General features: G+C 36.0%; 1 protein-coding gene across 1 annotated transcript in view; it reads left to right on the top strand.

Moving 5' to 3' along the window:
- The window catches only part of MALRD1 (MAM and LDL receptor class A domain containing 1), a 570,138-nt gene that overhangs the window by 170,109 nt on the left and 383,615 nt on the right, over window positions 1-16,414 (top strand). The window lies entirely within an intron of this gene.

The raw sequence follows: 16,414 nt of genomic DNA, 5'->3' as shown, positions 1-16,414 counted from the left end.
CACTGGAGTGGGTTGTCATTTCCTTCTCCAATGCATAAGAGTGGAAAGTGAAAGTGAAGTCGCTCAGTCGTGTCCGACTCTTAGCGACCCCATGGACTGTAGCCCACCAGGCTCCTCCATCCATGGGATTTTCCAGGCAAGAGTACTGGAGTGGGGTGCCATTGCCTTCTCCACCCTTACCCTGTTAGTGCTCTTGTAAAGATGAATGTTTAAGTGAGAGAATAAGTGGACTAAGTATATTCTTTCTTACAATATTGAAGAAGACATTTAATTTAAAAAGTAGTAAATGCTCTTATAAAAGTCATAAAGAGAAAAATATTGTATATTAATGCATATGTATGGAATCTTGAAAAATGGTATCATTTTTCTTGCTTGCTTAGCTGCTCAGTCACGTAGACTCTGCAACCTTTTGGACCGTAGCATGCCAGGCTCTTCTTTCCATAGAATTTTTGAGGAAAACACAGTGGAGTAGGTTGCCATTTCCTCCTCCAGAGGATCTTCCCAACCCAGGGATCAAACCCACATCTCCTGTGTCTCCTGCATTGCAGATGGATTCTTTACCTGCTGAGCCATTGGGGACGTCCCCCAAAATGGTATAGATGATCTTATTTGCAAAGCAGAATTAGAGAATGGATACCAAGGGGGTCGAGGGGAGTGGAATGAATTGGGAGATTGACATATATACACTATTGATATGACACTATGTATAAAATAGATAGCTAACGAGAACCTACTGTAAAGGACAGGAAACTCTACTCAGTGCCCTGTGGTGACCTAAATGGGAAGGAAATCCAAAAAAGAGGGGATGTATGTATACATATATGTACATATGCTTCCCAGGTGGCACTAGTGGTAAAGAACCTGCCTGACAATGCAGGAGACAGAGATGTGGGTTTGATCCCTGGTTGGGAAAGATCTCCTGGATGAAGGCATGGCAGCCCTCTCCAGTATTCTTGCCTGGAGGATCTCATGGACGAGGAACCTGGTGGGCTACAGTCCATGGGAGCACAAAGTGTAGGACACAACTGAAGTGACTTAGCACACACACACCCACACATTACACATATAGCTGATTCATTTTGCTGTGTGGTAGAAACTAACACAAAATTGTAAAGCAACTATACTCGAATAAAAATTAATATTTTTTTAATTTAAAAAATTTAGAAAAATACATTTCATAGACTGCCTTAAATGTGTACGCAACTTATTATACCTCATGAAGTCTTTGTGCATTAATATTCATTTTTATTGTGTTTCAATGTTTTGCAACTGTTTGATGAGGATAGATGACACAATCCCCATTTCCTTGGTCTCTATGTTCTTCTCCAAGTAAACTACTCTTTTACATACAAAAAAGTCATAGAAACCAGAGAAAAGCATGCATAAGTAAAAATAATTTGTAATATTGCCCAGGATCCAGAAGGAGTTATACATTCATCTCTTCTCCAAATTTCTTTTCCTCTTTTCTTCCTTTTCAAACTTTTCCTCCATCATCTTGCCCTTTTGCTCTTCTTCCAGTCTTGTTCTTTATCATCGTTTATTTTGGTCTTTTCTTTCAAGTTTTAATACCTCATTCCTTCCCCTGTTTTGTAGTCTGCAAATAATACTCCCTACAAGCTCCCGTTTTTCTTTTTTCCTTTTAATGATTTCAAGGAACTGTTACTGAAGACGACAAAGAACTCCCCGTTTATATTACAGGGAATCTTTTCAAAACCTTTATACCTTCACACTTCTCTGGTAAAGCTTTATGACCCCCAGCTCCTATGGTTGCTGCTTCAAAGAAAACTAAAGGTGTATCTGCTGTCCAGTCCATTGTTGGCCCGGCCAACTTGACCTCGCATTCAAGGGGATCACTGTGTCTTTAGTGTTCAGTGACTTTATTTTCCTGGCTGACTTTTTCACCCTGATTTTTTGAGCTCTCTTTTGTTGTGTTCCATTAAAATGGTTCCAGTTTTACCATCATTTTATTTAAACATCTGCAACCACGTTGCCCAAAGTATATAGAGTAGCAGATATGAATGCTGCCATGTTTTGATCACTTCTGACAATTGGCAGATAAGTTTTGTAATTTCAGTATACAAAAGTTTTCTCAGGCTGCTTCTCTCATAAAAAAGAACAGGGTGATTTCAGAAAGTGTCTGTGGCTCATGCAAAGCTGTGCTTCATTAATAATCTATATTTTTGTAAAGAAAAAGACTCATTTCGAGGTGGTAAAAGTGCAAATAGAACTATGACAACATATAAGCAGAGTAATATAATTGACTTTTAACTTGTTTGTCTCTGCCTCTCACCCCCACCACCTCCAGTAGAGTGCAGATTCCCTGAGGAATTTCAAGGACTGTGATTCCCTTCCATTGCATTATTTTAAAGATTCGTTATATAATTAAGTACCAGTAATTATTTGCTAAATGAGTTAGTTGATGATTAGGGTCAATATATTGATACTTTATAATTAAAGGCTGCAAGGCACAAAGTTAAATATATCCTAAATAGGAATACTTAATCAGATAATGTTTAATGGATGAGCACTACAGGACAGTGAGTCCTGGAGAAAGGTGCAGTCCCTAAGCTTCCATCTCCTCTTGCCTTCCTCTCTGTTTTTTTTTCTTTTTCCCTTTTACTTTGTGAAATAGTTCTTATGTGTCATTTATCCTACTCCCTGGTTTGTAGGAGAACTCCAAGCTTCCCTATGGCTCAGATGGTAAAGAATCTGCCTGCAATATGGGAGACCTAGGTTTGATCCCTGAATTGGGAAGATCTCCTGGAGCAGGGCATGGCAACCCACTCCAGTATTCTTGCCTGGAGAATGCTATGGACAAAAGAGGCCGGTGGGCTATAGACCACAGGGGCTCCAAGAGTTGGACACGACTGAGCAACTAAGCACAGCATATAGCACAAGCTCAGTTTACCCGAATTCTCTTTGGTCTTTTTGTTGTTGTTGTTTTATTTTTAAAGAGGAGCTTTTCCATTTAGAAAATATTTTTTTCTCTCTCAGGTATCTGGCTGTAGAGATTTAAAGCCAGATTTTTAGACTGTTGTGTCTGAAATAGTTTTCAAGAGCACTCTTGAAAATACAAAAGCTCTACACCAATTCTTTCATTCTATGATTTCACTTCACCTTAAGGCAAAGACTGCTTCTGGCTTAGGGTGGTGAAGGTCATTCATAAGTTAGTACAAAGAAAAACAAGTCACATTACTGTATTTCAGAATATTCTCTCACTTTATATACCTAGTGAAGCAGTAGAATGTCTATCATGATGGAGTAGGAATATGTAGGGAGGTTTTCATTGTGTAGTTGAATCTTTGATAAGTCTTGTGTTTTTCATCATGGAAATGAAATGGTAAAGGCTAACAAAGTGAAGTGATATTCCCAGGGACACTCTTTGGTTTGTGTTTACAGTTTAACAGACAAGTCTTTATACTTGAGGATCTAAAGTGAACTCTGGGTCTATAATAAGGGTTATATCTTTATTTTACTTTTTTTGTTTGTGGGAGAGTAACACCATTCCATACAGCTATTTCATTCAACATATGTATATGAATTAAAAATAGTCTTCTCTTCTTCTGGGGCTTCTTCTGTGTGGCCTGTGTGGCATGGGGCTTGTGAGTGGGTTCTCCCTTCATCCTGCTCAGCAGGGACCAACTAAGGGCACCTGGCATGATATTTTTTCCTAGGATTGAAATCTAAATATTTATTTAAAAATACGTATTGTTCTCAATTATAATCTGGGGAAATAATAAAGTAAAACCTACTCAATGTAAATATCATTGCAATTTGCATGTTCTTTTGAGATTTGAGTTGGATGAAATTTCCATTTCCTTTAACTTAGGCAGTGCGAGGGAATATTTAGTAGAAAAATTATTTTCTTGGTATTTTGGGAAAAGAACCATGATCTAGTTAAACAATAACAACAACAACAACAACAACACATACACACATACACAAAACACAGAAGAAAAATGGATTTATATCCATTCATGCTCCAGGAACTCCTACAGAACTTGGAAAAACATGAATCTTAACTGAGAATTGTTTTAAAAAATTATTTGCTTAGTATTAAATCAAGGCATTTGTATTACCTAGCATCTAAGCTTTGTAACTAATTCATATTAAGTACGAATATGTAGCTAATTCATATTAAGTTTAGAACATTGATGCTATAGGAGTGTCGTGCATAATTTCCCTCAGTTTGTAATTTTATAAGACCTCAGAATCCTCTCCTCTAACCTCCATAATCAGTTCAACAAGCCAAGTCAACTTTACCATAGTGTGTAAATTGGTGAATTGGCTCATAGCTAAGTACCATAAATTTTATGATCATTTTTATCTCACAAGAAAGCCTTTGTTTGATCCAGCTTATTCATTTTCACAGCTGGAAGCAAGAAGAGCAAAGTTTTGAGCCCTTGGCCCTCAATTCCATTTTATTTGACTTCAGTAAATGCCTATCTGTTGGTTAAGTAAGGTCTGCTATTAAGGTTTTGTAGGAGCCTTAAATCGTTCCCTCAGGCAGATTAAGCTCTCTCTATTTATTGTTCATATGGAATTATATCTAGTAGAATACACATGCATATTCTGGGGCAGTGGTTTCTGACTGCTCACAGAAGCTCTAGAGAAGTTTTGCAAACTATACATCAAGGAACTCTGATCACGTTTCTGTGTTTATTAATATTTAAATATGTAATACATTTATTTAAAAGCAGATTCTGACACTTGAAAAATCAGAATATTCGGGCTAGAGCTGGGACTCTGTACTTTTAGTATAACTTCTAGATGGTTCTAAAACCTCATTCTTAGCAGCCATATATGGGAGAAAGTGGGGAGGGTATTGCTAGAAGAGGGTGGCTTTCTTAGCAACTATTTCCAATTTTGATCAGAGCTGACTCATTTTCCTCTAAATCCAGTGACTAATTAAAAAATTTAGAACAAAATATTTCAGGAAAAATGAAGCAACAGAAAAATTCAAAGATGATTTTATTCAAAAACAACAAAATGTGTGTGCTATATAGTAACTATTATAATTGGGAAATTGCATGGGAGAAAACTACCCTGTGTTAATCTAGAAGACATGTAATTTCAAGGCACTCTCTGTGTTGCCTCATTCATGTAAGATACCCAACCTTTGTTCTCAAGTCTTTTTGCCTGTGTGTTTTCCTCTCTACCCCTAATCAAAATGATTCTTGCTTTTCTTTAAGATCAAAACCAAATGTACTGATTTTATTAACATCTTGACAAAAAAAGATGGGTATTTTTAAATGCCTTGCATTTTAAGGTTTGCTTACAGATTATTGAGAAGCTGTTTGAGTATGAACCATCTCATTCAACATGCAGATTAGATAGAATATAATTCCATGTGTTGCTTGTTTATAAAGCTGGAAGTACTTTTTCTGAAATTTTCATTTCATAGCACTGACTGTTGTCTTTGAGATGGGAATGAGCTGTAGTCCACACTGTTGCCAGGGGACCTACATTCCTATCAGCATTGTGCATTTGTACAGGCTTGACATCATTATAAACTAAAAGCCACATAAATAATGCAAGCTGTCTCTGTGACATAACTGTGCATACCATAATGTGTCTAAGTGCTAGATATAAATGTGGATAAAGGCTTCAGTAAACCCGAAAATATTTTAATGTTTTCTGCTCTGCAACAATAACAATTTGCAAAGCTTTACTCTCTTAGACATTAAATGCCAGGATCACGGCTTTCTCGGAGTCCTGTCTGGGAAGCCAATATTTTATAGGCCAATTTAAATGCTTCAACACTCTTCCAACATAATTTCTGAATTTCTAGTTTTATAAATCTAGAATAATGGTTAAATAGTAGGCTTTAGAAACAGTTTGGCTAAAATGAAAATAAAAATGCAAACAGGCAAAATCAAAATTAAACTGTAGTAATTTTCTCTTAACTGTTTTAACACTTGTGGGAAATAGCATTTCTGGCAGTGTTTTCACAGGACTGAATATAAAGCATAATTGCACCTCTAAAACACAAAAAAATGGCTGTCATTTTAGGTTGACCTTGAGTTAAGCACCTACTCTTTATTTTTTCATACATTATCAATAATTTGTTTTAATTAAGTGAATTAAGTCACTTTAATTTTATTTTGGTGTATTTTAACTTGATAATATTTTTAAAAAATTAACTACAGTTGCTCTAAAACATGGAATTTAAGAGAAATCTATGCTGAAAATAATACTTGTAAACCATTCCTAAAATAATATAAATATAGCTTGTTAGGTAATATATTTGCCCTATATGGTAAAGTTTTAACAATATATTCATAATATAACGTATGATTTATCATATGTTACCAATGGTCACTGTTTAATAATCAAATAACTTGTATATCATAGTTTTAGAGTTACTTTCAAAATTTTTGAATTCATTTTCATTATATAATTTTTAAATGTACTTTCCCTTTAAGCACATTAAGATGAAATAAATTTATTTGTATTCTAACTTCTGTACAAAATTGTTATAGTTATACAAAATATGGAGGAATAAAATATTTTCTCAAGTAAGGTAAATTAGATTTAATTCTTATGTGAAGACAACTTGAAAATTTGAACATACTATATACCACATATTAACTGTTTATATATCACATATCAATCACATATATATTAATATCATCTAATGACCTTTGTATATGCAGATTTATCAAATATTCAAAGATCTTTATTGTCTGGAGGATGAAGAGGTACCCTTGACTAGACACACAACTCATTCTTAAATTAGACATGTATTTCCTAAGCATCTGGTCTGTGAGAATCGCAAGCTTAATCAGACATGGAAGCAGCATAGACATGAATACATGTGTCACACTCAGGAGAGGCCCAGTGTAGACACTGAGGTCTACAGGTCTGTCTTGGTTGTCTCTATCTTTAATAATACCTGAAAAGATTCTCCAAATTTGGATTTTGGTGAACAATATAAGTGAACTAAAATCACACTAAGGGTAAAGACCATTTACTGATTATTTTAAGACTTTAACTTTTTTATTGTTACAAAAATACTTTTTCCCCACAAAAGAAGAAATGTATTCTTATTGTAGGAAAATGTTTAAATATAAATAACAAAGGGAAAAAATGGCAATAACTATAATCTTGCCACCATGATAAAAAGCATTGTGTGTGTATATATACATATATTTGATAAACAAAAATAGGTTCTGTTAATCACATTGTTTTCTAATATGCTTTTAATTTTATATACAATTGGTAAGCAATTATTTACCAACACTTTTTAAAATGGGGCAATAGTTTTCCATTAACAGGATGCACCATAACACAGTAATTTAATTCCTCACTATTTGATTATACACAAATTTAATCAACCTTCCCTGAACACTATGCAACTTTACACATATTGTAGATTACATCCTGAGAGTTAAAAAGCATACAGAGTAGAATTCTTATATTATTAATTATGTTTTAAAACACTTGGTTTATAATTTTGTGTTACTTGGCAAAATGTACTGTTTTTGAAAGCAGTACATGATGGTGTCTGTTTTTCTGTATGCTTGCCAAACAATTGAGTATTGAATTATTTTTTTGTGTGTATTAAAGCTATTAAATATCAGCTAACTGCATTCTTTTCATTTCCCTAAAACAGAGAGAGAGTAACCTTTTTCCCTTTGTACCTTGTTCAAGTGTATTTCTCTGTGTATCTCCTGTTTGTGCTCTTTGCTTGGTTTTCAGTTTATAGTGCTTATTTTTTCTTATGGGGTGCACTGGGTCTTCCTGGCTGCGTGTGGGCTTTCTCTAGTTATGTGACCTGGGTTTACTCTTCATTGCAGTGTGTGTGCTTTTCATTGTGGTAGCTGCTTTATTGTGCATGGGCTCTAGACACATGGGCTTCTGTAGTTGCGGGTCCTAGATATAAGATCTTTTAAAGCATTGAGGTGGAGAAGGCAATGGCACCCCACTCCAGTACTCTTGCCTGGAAAATCCCATGGATGGAGGAGCCTGGTGGGCTGCAGTCCATGGGGTCGCTAAGAGTCGGACAGGACTGAGCAACTTCACTTTCACTTTTCACTTTCATGCATTGGAGAGGGAAATGGCAACCCACTCCAGTGTTCTTGCCTGGAGAATCCCAGGGACGGAGGAGCCTGGTAGGCTGCCCATCTATGGGGTCACACAGAGTCGGACACGACTGAAGTGACTTAGCAGCAGCAGTAGCAAAGCATTGAGGTGATTTTTTAAAAAAATCTGTTACAAATGTTGTAGAAATTTTTCCAAAATTTTATTGGCCTTTTGTTACTGTTTATCATATTTTTCATATCTTAAAATTCTTAGGATGTACATACTTATGTCTCCCAACTGTGAGAAGACGTTTTATTGACATGAGCTAGAGAGGAAAAAAGCAGAGATATCACTTTGCTGACAAAATCTGTATAGTCAAAGCTATGGTTTTTGCAGTAGTCATTTAGGATGTGAGAGTTGGACCATAAAGATGCTGAATGCCAAAGAATTGATGCTTTTGAATTGTGGTACTGGGGAAGACTCTTGAGAATTCCTTGGACTGAAGGGAGATCAAACCAGTCAATCTTAAAGGAATATTCAGGGAAGGAATTCCCTGAATATTCATTGGAAGAACTGATGCTGAAGCTGAAGCTCCAATAATATGGCCACCTGATGTGAAGAGCCGATTCATTGAAAAAGACTCTGATGCTGGAAAAGATTGAAGACAGGAGGAGAAGGAGTCAATAGAGGATGAGATGGTTGGATAGCATCATCAACTCAATGGACATGAGTTTGAGCAAATTCCAGGAAATAGTGAAGAACAGGGAAGCCTGGCGTGCTGCAGTCTATGGGGTCGAAAACAGACATGACTCAACGACTGAGCAACAACAGAGAGAAACATCTCTGTAAAGACCTTCTATATCTTCCCTGGACCACAAGCTCAGGAGGGCAGAGGCAATGCTGTTTTATCATTGATGATGATTGCCTCTTTCGGGTACAAGAGAAGAATTTTCTGCTTTGTATGTAACACATTCCACCCCCAGTATGCATTGAATTATTATCAAGCATACGGGGAAGGGGATTGGTCTCTAAAAGAGAATAGAGGAATTCACAAAAATAAATGTAAAGATGCAAACAAGTTATCTCTCTAGAAAAAGTAACAGTAAATTGCTTCTAAAGTCAGCATCATATATTTGATGGCAGTGGAAAATAGTGTGACAAAATATTATGTGCAGAATGTCTACAAAATAACATTATAGATCCCTCAAATCAATGTCATTATATTGAGGTTTCAGGGCACTGAGTAGTGAACTTGACCAGAAGTTGACTATGACAGTAGAGAGGTTATTTGCAGTGGTCAAAATGCCAGGAAGGAAATAGTATCATTTAAACTTCAGAATGTTTGTTAAAGAAGCTATATCTGCAAGTGGAGGGCAGACATGGTTGAGATGGAGAGAGGCCTTTTTTCTAAATTTAGAATTATCATTTATTTCAGTAACATACTTCATGGCTATCTTTACTTTCCAAATATTTAAAATTAATTCCATCAATTGAGTTTTCTGCAAATAGCCATCTGGATTTATTTTATTTTTTTCCACTAGGTTGTAAGCTCATTAGGATCTAGTCTCCATAATATTTTCCCTTTTGTGTTTTTCCTAAATACAGGTACTAAAACAAGTGCCTTGGAAATGCTTCAGGTTACTTTATTAAGTGGCTTCCTATTTAGCTAAATTCATCTCTTTTTGTAATCTGTATTCATACTTCTTAGATAATTTTATTCTAATGGAAACATTTCTTCACCTGCACCTACTTGATTTAGTTCTCCTTTCAATTTGACATTTTAAGCCTCATTATTAACATTATTAATTTAGTTTAATATTTTCAATCACCAAGGATTGACATAAAGTGGATTTTTAAATTTCTGTCCACTTAAATTTACTGAATTGAAATTAAACTTTTCTCTACATTTTGAGATATTAAAATAAATTGAGTAAAAGTTAACAAAGTCAACATAATGCTTAGTATAAAAATATACAGTGAGCTTTAATAGAGGAAGAAAGAAACCTCTTATCTTCTACATTTGTTGTGTATTCACTTTGTAGACTTAGAAATACAAGCAAGGGAAGGCAATGCATTTTCTTTATGGTGTGAAGGTTTTTGCTTAAATGTGATGCCTGTGTTTGCATATTAAAAAGATATTTATTTGTAAGATGATGTGACTTTAATGCATCCATTCAAATATCTCTGACATTAAGAACATAAAATTTTCCTGAGAGTTTATATGATATTCAAATTCAACCATAAACTGTGGGTAAAGGTGGTAGTAATCCTATCTAGCACAGACTTTTCCACTGGAGAATTATTTACATTGGTCTTACAAAGTCTGTCTTTTAGAACTACAGTCATAATGAAATTCAAAATACACTTTCTCGGTCTCATGGTTTGAGTAAATCTCAGTAGATTTGTTGTTTAGAACTCATTTTCTTCAAGTTCTTTATAACATTATTATCCAAGAAGAGTAGTTTTGTCTTAGTTATCACGTGTAGCAGATCAGACTAAAAACAGTTTATTAAAAATAGTTTATAAGAGATGTCTGTTTATACTTTAGTTCTGTATTAATGGTCAGATAACCAAAGGATGGAAGTTTAAAATGTGATGTAAGAGATAGAACAGCTGTTATCTTTTCATGACTAAATGAATGAATATGTCTCTCCTTAGATTAACTCCATAGTGTTTATTTTAAAAGTATCTACAAAAGATGCTTTAAGTGGATTTATTAAAAATCATGCATAGTTTTACACATGATAGGTACTAAGGTCAGTAGGCTCAACAATTCATCGATAATGTAATGGCTAATGAAAGGATGTTATGTAAGTTCAGTTATATCTTCTTTAAGTCATTTTTCTCTGGAAACATAAGATTACTGATTTATCATTAATAAATGTTAGAATTAAAAATTACATCTAATTTATACTTAACACCTACCTTTGATTTGCCTATTTCAAAGAATAATATCTACAATTAAGTGGAGACTGTTCATGAAAAAGGGGAAAAATGCCAAGTTTATGAATTTTCAAATTCAGATATTTACATAGGTCTGTTTCCTCAGCATGTCCTCTTTGACTGTACACAAGTAACAGGGAGGTCTGATAAATGAGCCCTGATAGCTTTCATAGTGAAGCATCTTAGAAATGAATCAGTATTAATTGTTTATTATGTGATAGGCATTATGAGGATGCCTTTCATACATAATCACATTAAGTCCTCCCAGTGAACTTTGCTGGTTTGTATAATTATCCCTGTTTTACATGCCAGCAAACCAAGGTTTAAAGATGTTAAACAGCTTGCCTTGGTGCACACTTTAGTAACCTTGGGAGATGGAACCTTTGCAGCCAAATCACAGATGCTCTAATCTTTGATCTTACATAACTTCCCTCATCTTGGAAATATCTTTTGCTTAAGAACCAAGCATTTTTAAGATTTCTGACCTGATTTGTTTGCAGTTTTATGCCATAGGAGATGAAGAAACAAGACAACTGGTACTATATAAATAATTCAGAATAAAAAGGAAGGGTAGATGAGTGAAGTGTTAGTGATGGTAGTTTGGAGAGAAAGCAGTAATCTAGAAGTGTCCAGAGACTTCCATCATGGTCCAGAGGTTGACTTCACCTTCCACTGCAGGAGGTTCAATTCCTGGTTGGAAAGCTAATATCCCGCATGCCTCGTGGCCAAAAACAAAACAAAACTTAGAAGCAGTATTGTAACAAATGTAATAAGGGGTTAAAAATGGTCCACGTCAAAAAAAATCTTAAAAAAAGAAAAGAAATATCCAGTATCCAAACCCATTCTTGCCTTCTTTTCTTCTTTAAGTCCAGAACCCACATTTTGTTGGTAGAAGGCAATCTCATTCTGCTTCCTGGGAATTGTTTTAGTCCAGTGGTTCCCCATTACACATCAGAATCACTTGGAGAGCTTGTTAAAAGACAGGAATCTTGGACTCACTCTAGAATTTCTGATTCAGTAGGTCTGGGTTGGACCCTAATATTTACATTTTTAAGTTCCCAGGTGAGGCCACCCATCTGGCAGCCATGCTGTGAAGACCCATTTGTTTAGCCAAGTTCTGGTTCTCAAAATTGGCAGCACATTGGACTTGTCTGGGAACACTGTTAAAGATACTGATATCCAGGTCTTATACAGAAAACTTTTTTTTTCCCCCTGATACTCATAAAGGAATGGCTCCAAAAATGGGCTTCTAACTTTAGTTACTTTTTTACCTTTGTCAACTTTCTGTCATATTGAGAAATATAGACCCTTAAAAGTGTGTGTTTATTTCCTATGACTGTAAGAATTCATTGATGCCAAAGGGGTGATACAATCATTTTGGCTTTGTGTTTTCTTGAGTCTCTAAATTATATTGCTGTTTATGTTTCCTTGTTCATATTGACTCAGAGAAATCTTAGAATGAAAATTTTAATCTAATGTTAGTGATTCTGTACAACATAAAATGCATTTTGTGATCTAGTTTTATCTGTGGCTCCATTTAGTGTAAGAATAAAATATACATTTGTGTGTGTTTATCTTTTAGTTTATAATGTTATTGTTTAGTTGCTAAGGTGTGTCCAACTCTTTTGTGACCCCATGGACTATAGCCCACTAGACTCCTCTGTTCTAGGTATTTCCTATGGTATTTCCTAGGCAAGAATACTGGAGTGGGTTGCCATATCCTTCTCTAGGGATTCTTCCCAATCCAGGGATCGAACCCGAGTCTTTTGCGTTGGCAGGTGGATTCTTTGCCACTGAGCCACCAGGGAAGCTCTAGTTTATAATGTTACACAATATCTTATTTTTGTAAATAGCAGTATATTTTGAGAATAAGGTGAGATATAACAATAATAATAAAAATTAAATTAAGGAAATGTAAGCAATATTAATGATCTCATTAAAAATGTACTAGTTCTATGAACTTTGTTTTAATGGGCATAATTTATTATTAACTTATAAATGTTTTCATTTTTATAATTTTATTTTCCTCATTGTTATTGATCATCATAAAATAAAGAGTTCTTAAAATTCTATAATCATAAGATTAAAAGAATAAGTATATATACATAATGTTTTCTTTAAGCAGCTAAAAATATATAGCTACAAATATTTTATTTGTAGTATAACAGTACAGGTAATAAAGTTTCTGGGATAATAAGGTTGGGATTCAGAGTCAAGATTTTAAAATCTGTATCATCCTTGTTATCGTTCAAATTTGTCTATATCTAGTCAAATTTTTACAAGACTATAGTGATTTTATAATGTGTAAACTATTGATATAACATCACTGGTATTCCCTAAGAATAGTTACTTCTAGATATACAATAATTATAATACAATTTAAGAGAGATTTCTGCATACCAGTTATGAGAAATACTTTATGCTAATAACAGAAGGATATGCAAAAATTTTTAATTTGAGTGTAGATAAATGGAGAGTGAAAAAGTTGGCTTAAAGCTCAACATTCAGAAAACAAAGATCATGGCATCTGGTCCCATCACTTCATGGGAAATAGATGGGGAAACAGTGGAAACAGTGTCAAACTTTATTTTTTGGGGCTCCAAAATCACCGCAGATGGTGACTGCAGCCATGAAATCAAAAGATGCTTACTCCTTGGAAGGAAAGTTATGTCCAATCTAGATAGCATATTCAAAAGCAGAGACATCACTTTGCCAACAAAGGTTCATCTAGTCAAGGCTATGGTTTTTCCAGTGGTCATGTATGGATGTGAGAGTTGGACTGTGAAGAAGGCTGAGTGCCGAAGAATTGATGCTTTTGAACTATGGTGTTGGAGAAGACTCTTGCGAGTCCCTTGGACTGCAAGGAGATCCAACCAGTCCATTCTGAAGGAGATCAGCCCTGGGATTTCTTTGGAAGGAATGACGCTAAAGCTGAAACTCCAGTACTTTGGCCATCTCATGTGAAGAGTTGACTCATTGGAAAAGACCCTGACGCTGGGAGGGATTAGGGGCAGGATGAGAAGGGGATGACAGAGGATGAGATGGCTGGATGGCATCACTGACTCGATGGATGTGAGTTTGAGTGAACTCTGGGAGTTGGTGATGGACAGGGAGGCCTGGCGTGCTTCGATTCATGGGGTCGCAAAGAGTCGGACACGACTGAGCAACTGAACTGAACTGAAGAGAAATTTAAAAAATTAGGTATCATTTAAAAGAGAATATAAGGACCATTAAGAAGGTGCAATATTACTTGGGTGCAGAGGAAGCAGGGTTGATCATATACAAAGAAAAAAAAAGATTATGAAAAGTGATTTTTGAGCTGGTTTTAAAGAACTGCATAGAACTTCACAAAGCAAAGATAAAATAGCAGCTATACTATGCTCCCATCATGGAGGAGTAATTATCAGTGGTTTTCTGTTTGTCATTCAGTTCAGTTCAGTCACTCAGTTGTGTCCGACTCTTTGCGACCCCATGAATCGAAGCACGCCAGGCCTCCCTGTCCATCACCAACTCCCAGAGTTCACTCAAACTCACATCCATCGAGTCAGTGATGCCATCCAGCCATCTCATCCTCTGTCATCCCCTTCTCATCCTGCCCCTAATCCCTCCCAGCGTCAGGGTCTTTTCCAATGAGTCAACTCTTCTCATGAAGTGGCCAAAGTATTGGAGTTTCAGCTTTAGCATCAGTCCTTCCAGTGAACACCCAGGACTGATCTCCTTTAGAATGGACTGGTTGGATCTCCTTGTAGTCCAAGGGACTCTCAAGAGTCTTCTCCAACACCGCAGTTCAAAAGCATCGATTCTTCCGCACTCAGCTTTCTTCACAGTCCAACTCTCACATCCATACATGACCACAGGAAAAACCATAGCCTTGACTAGACGGACCTCTGTTGGCAAAGTAATGTCTCTGCTTTTTAATATGCTATCTAGGTTGGTCATAACTTTCCTTCCAAAGAGTAAGCGTCTTTTAATCTTCATGGCTGCAGTCACCATCTGCAGTGATTTTGTCATTGCTGCTGCTACTGCTGCTACGTCGCTTCAGTCGTGTCCGACTCTGTACCACCCCAGAGACAGCAGCCCACCAGACTCCCTAATCCCTGGGATTCTCCAGGCAAGAACACTGGAGTGGGTTGCCATTTCTTTCTCCAGTGCATGAAAGTGAAAAGTGCAAGTGAAGTCGCTCAGTCGTGTCCGACTCTTAGCGACCCCATGAACTGCAGCCTACCTGGCTCCTCTGTCCATGGATTTTCCAGGCAAGAGTACTGGAGTGGGGTGCCATTGCCTTCTCCAGATTTTGTCATTACTTTCTATCAATTTGATTAATATGTGTCTTGATGTGTTCCTTCTTGGATTTATCCTGTACGAGACTCTGTGTATTTCCTGGACTTGAGTGTTTCCTTTACCATGTTAGAGAAGTTTTCAGTTTTTACCTCTTAAAATATTTTCTCAGATCCTTTCTCTCTTTTCCTTCCGGGACCCCTGTAATATGAGTGTGAGTGCATTTAATGTTGTACCAGTGGTCTCTTAGACTGCCCCTTTTTCTTCTCATTCTTCTTTATTCTGTTCTGCAGCAATGATTTCCACCAGTCTGTCTTCCAGCTCACTTATTCATGCTTCAGCATCATTTATTCTGCTATTAATTCCTCCTAGTGTATTTTTAATTTTTTTAGTTATCACATCATTCATCTTTCTTTGTTCTTTTAAGTTTCTATCTCTTTATTAAACATTTCTTGTATCACCTCCATCGGTGCCTCTATTCTTTTCCTGAGATCTTGAATCATCTTTACTATTGTTACTCTGAATTCTTTTTCTGGTAGATTTTCTATCTCTATTTCACTTTGTGGCTCCCTGCCACAAAAATGGTGAGGTAGAGAGGGAAGGGACTGGGATTGTGGGAATAAATACCCTGAATGCTCTTTCTTTCCACCTTCCAGTCTCCTGCTAGTATCTTATACCAGCCAATTCTAATTGAAAATCAGAAGTTAATGGAACCTAGATGACACATTCTATAGAGGTCTTCAGAACTGGAACTATTTTACAATAGTAGAATGATTGATAAAACATTTAATGAAGGGAAAGATGTGCTTGAATTTGCTTTTCTAAAGTTATTGGTAATAGTAATTGATTGGAGTAGCACTTTGTGCTAGAGGGCTAATTCATTGTTGAAATACTTCAAGTGATGAGTAAGAAGGGAAATTAAGAAGGACAAAAAGGAGAGGAAAGGCTGGAGGAGTTGATGTAATACTTGTATGATATAAATGTAATACAATTGGACTAACTGGAAATGCAAGGAAAAAGAAAAAAGAGCTGCTAAAGAGCATTATTTGTTTTTAACTTAGAAGCCTGGGTTGACAGAAGTCCAATAGGACCTTTCTGTGGGAACAGAAAGAGATCTCTCATTTTGTTTTGAGTTCTTAATTTAAGGCACTTAGCCAACATCCAAGTT

The sequence above is a fragment of the Bos indicus x Bos taurus genome, chromosome 13 (assembly GCF_003369695.1).
Source record: "Bos indicus x Bos taurus breed Angus x Brahman F1 hybrid chromosome 13, Bos_hybrid_MaternalHap_v2.0, whole genome shotgun sequence".
In the NCBI taxonomy this organism is placed as follows: domain Eukaryota; kingdom Metazoa; phylum Chordata; class Mammalia; order Artiodactyla; family Bovidae; genus Bos; species Bos indicus x Bos taurus.
The sequence above is the reverse complement of the archived record's forward strand: the minus strand, read 5'-3'. Positions and strand labels throughout refer to the sequence as shown.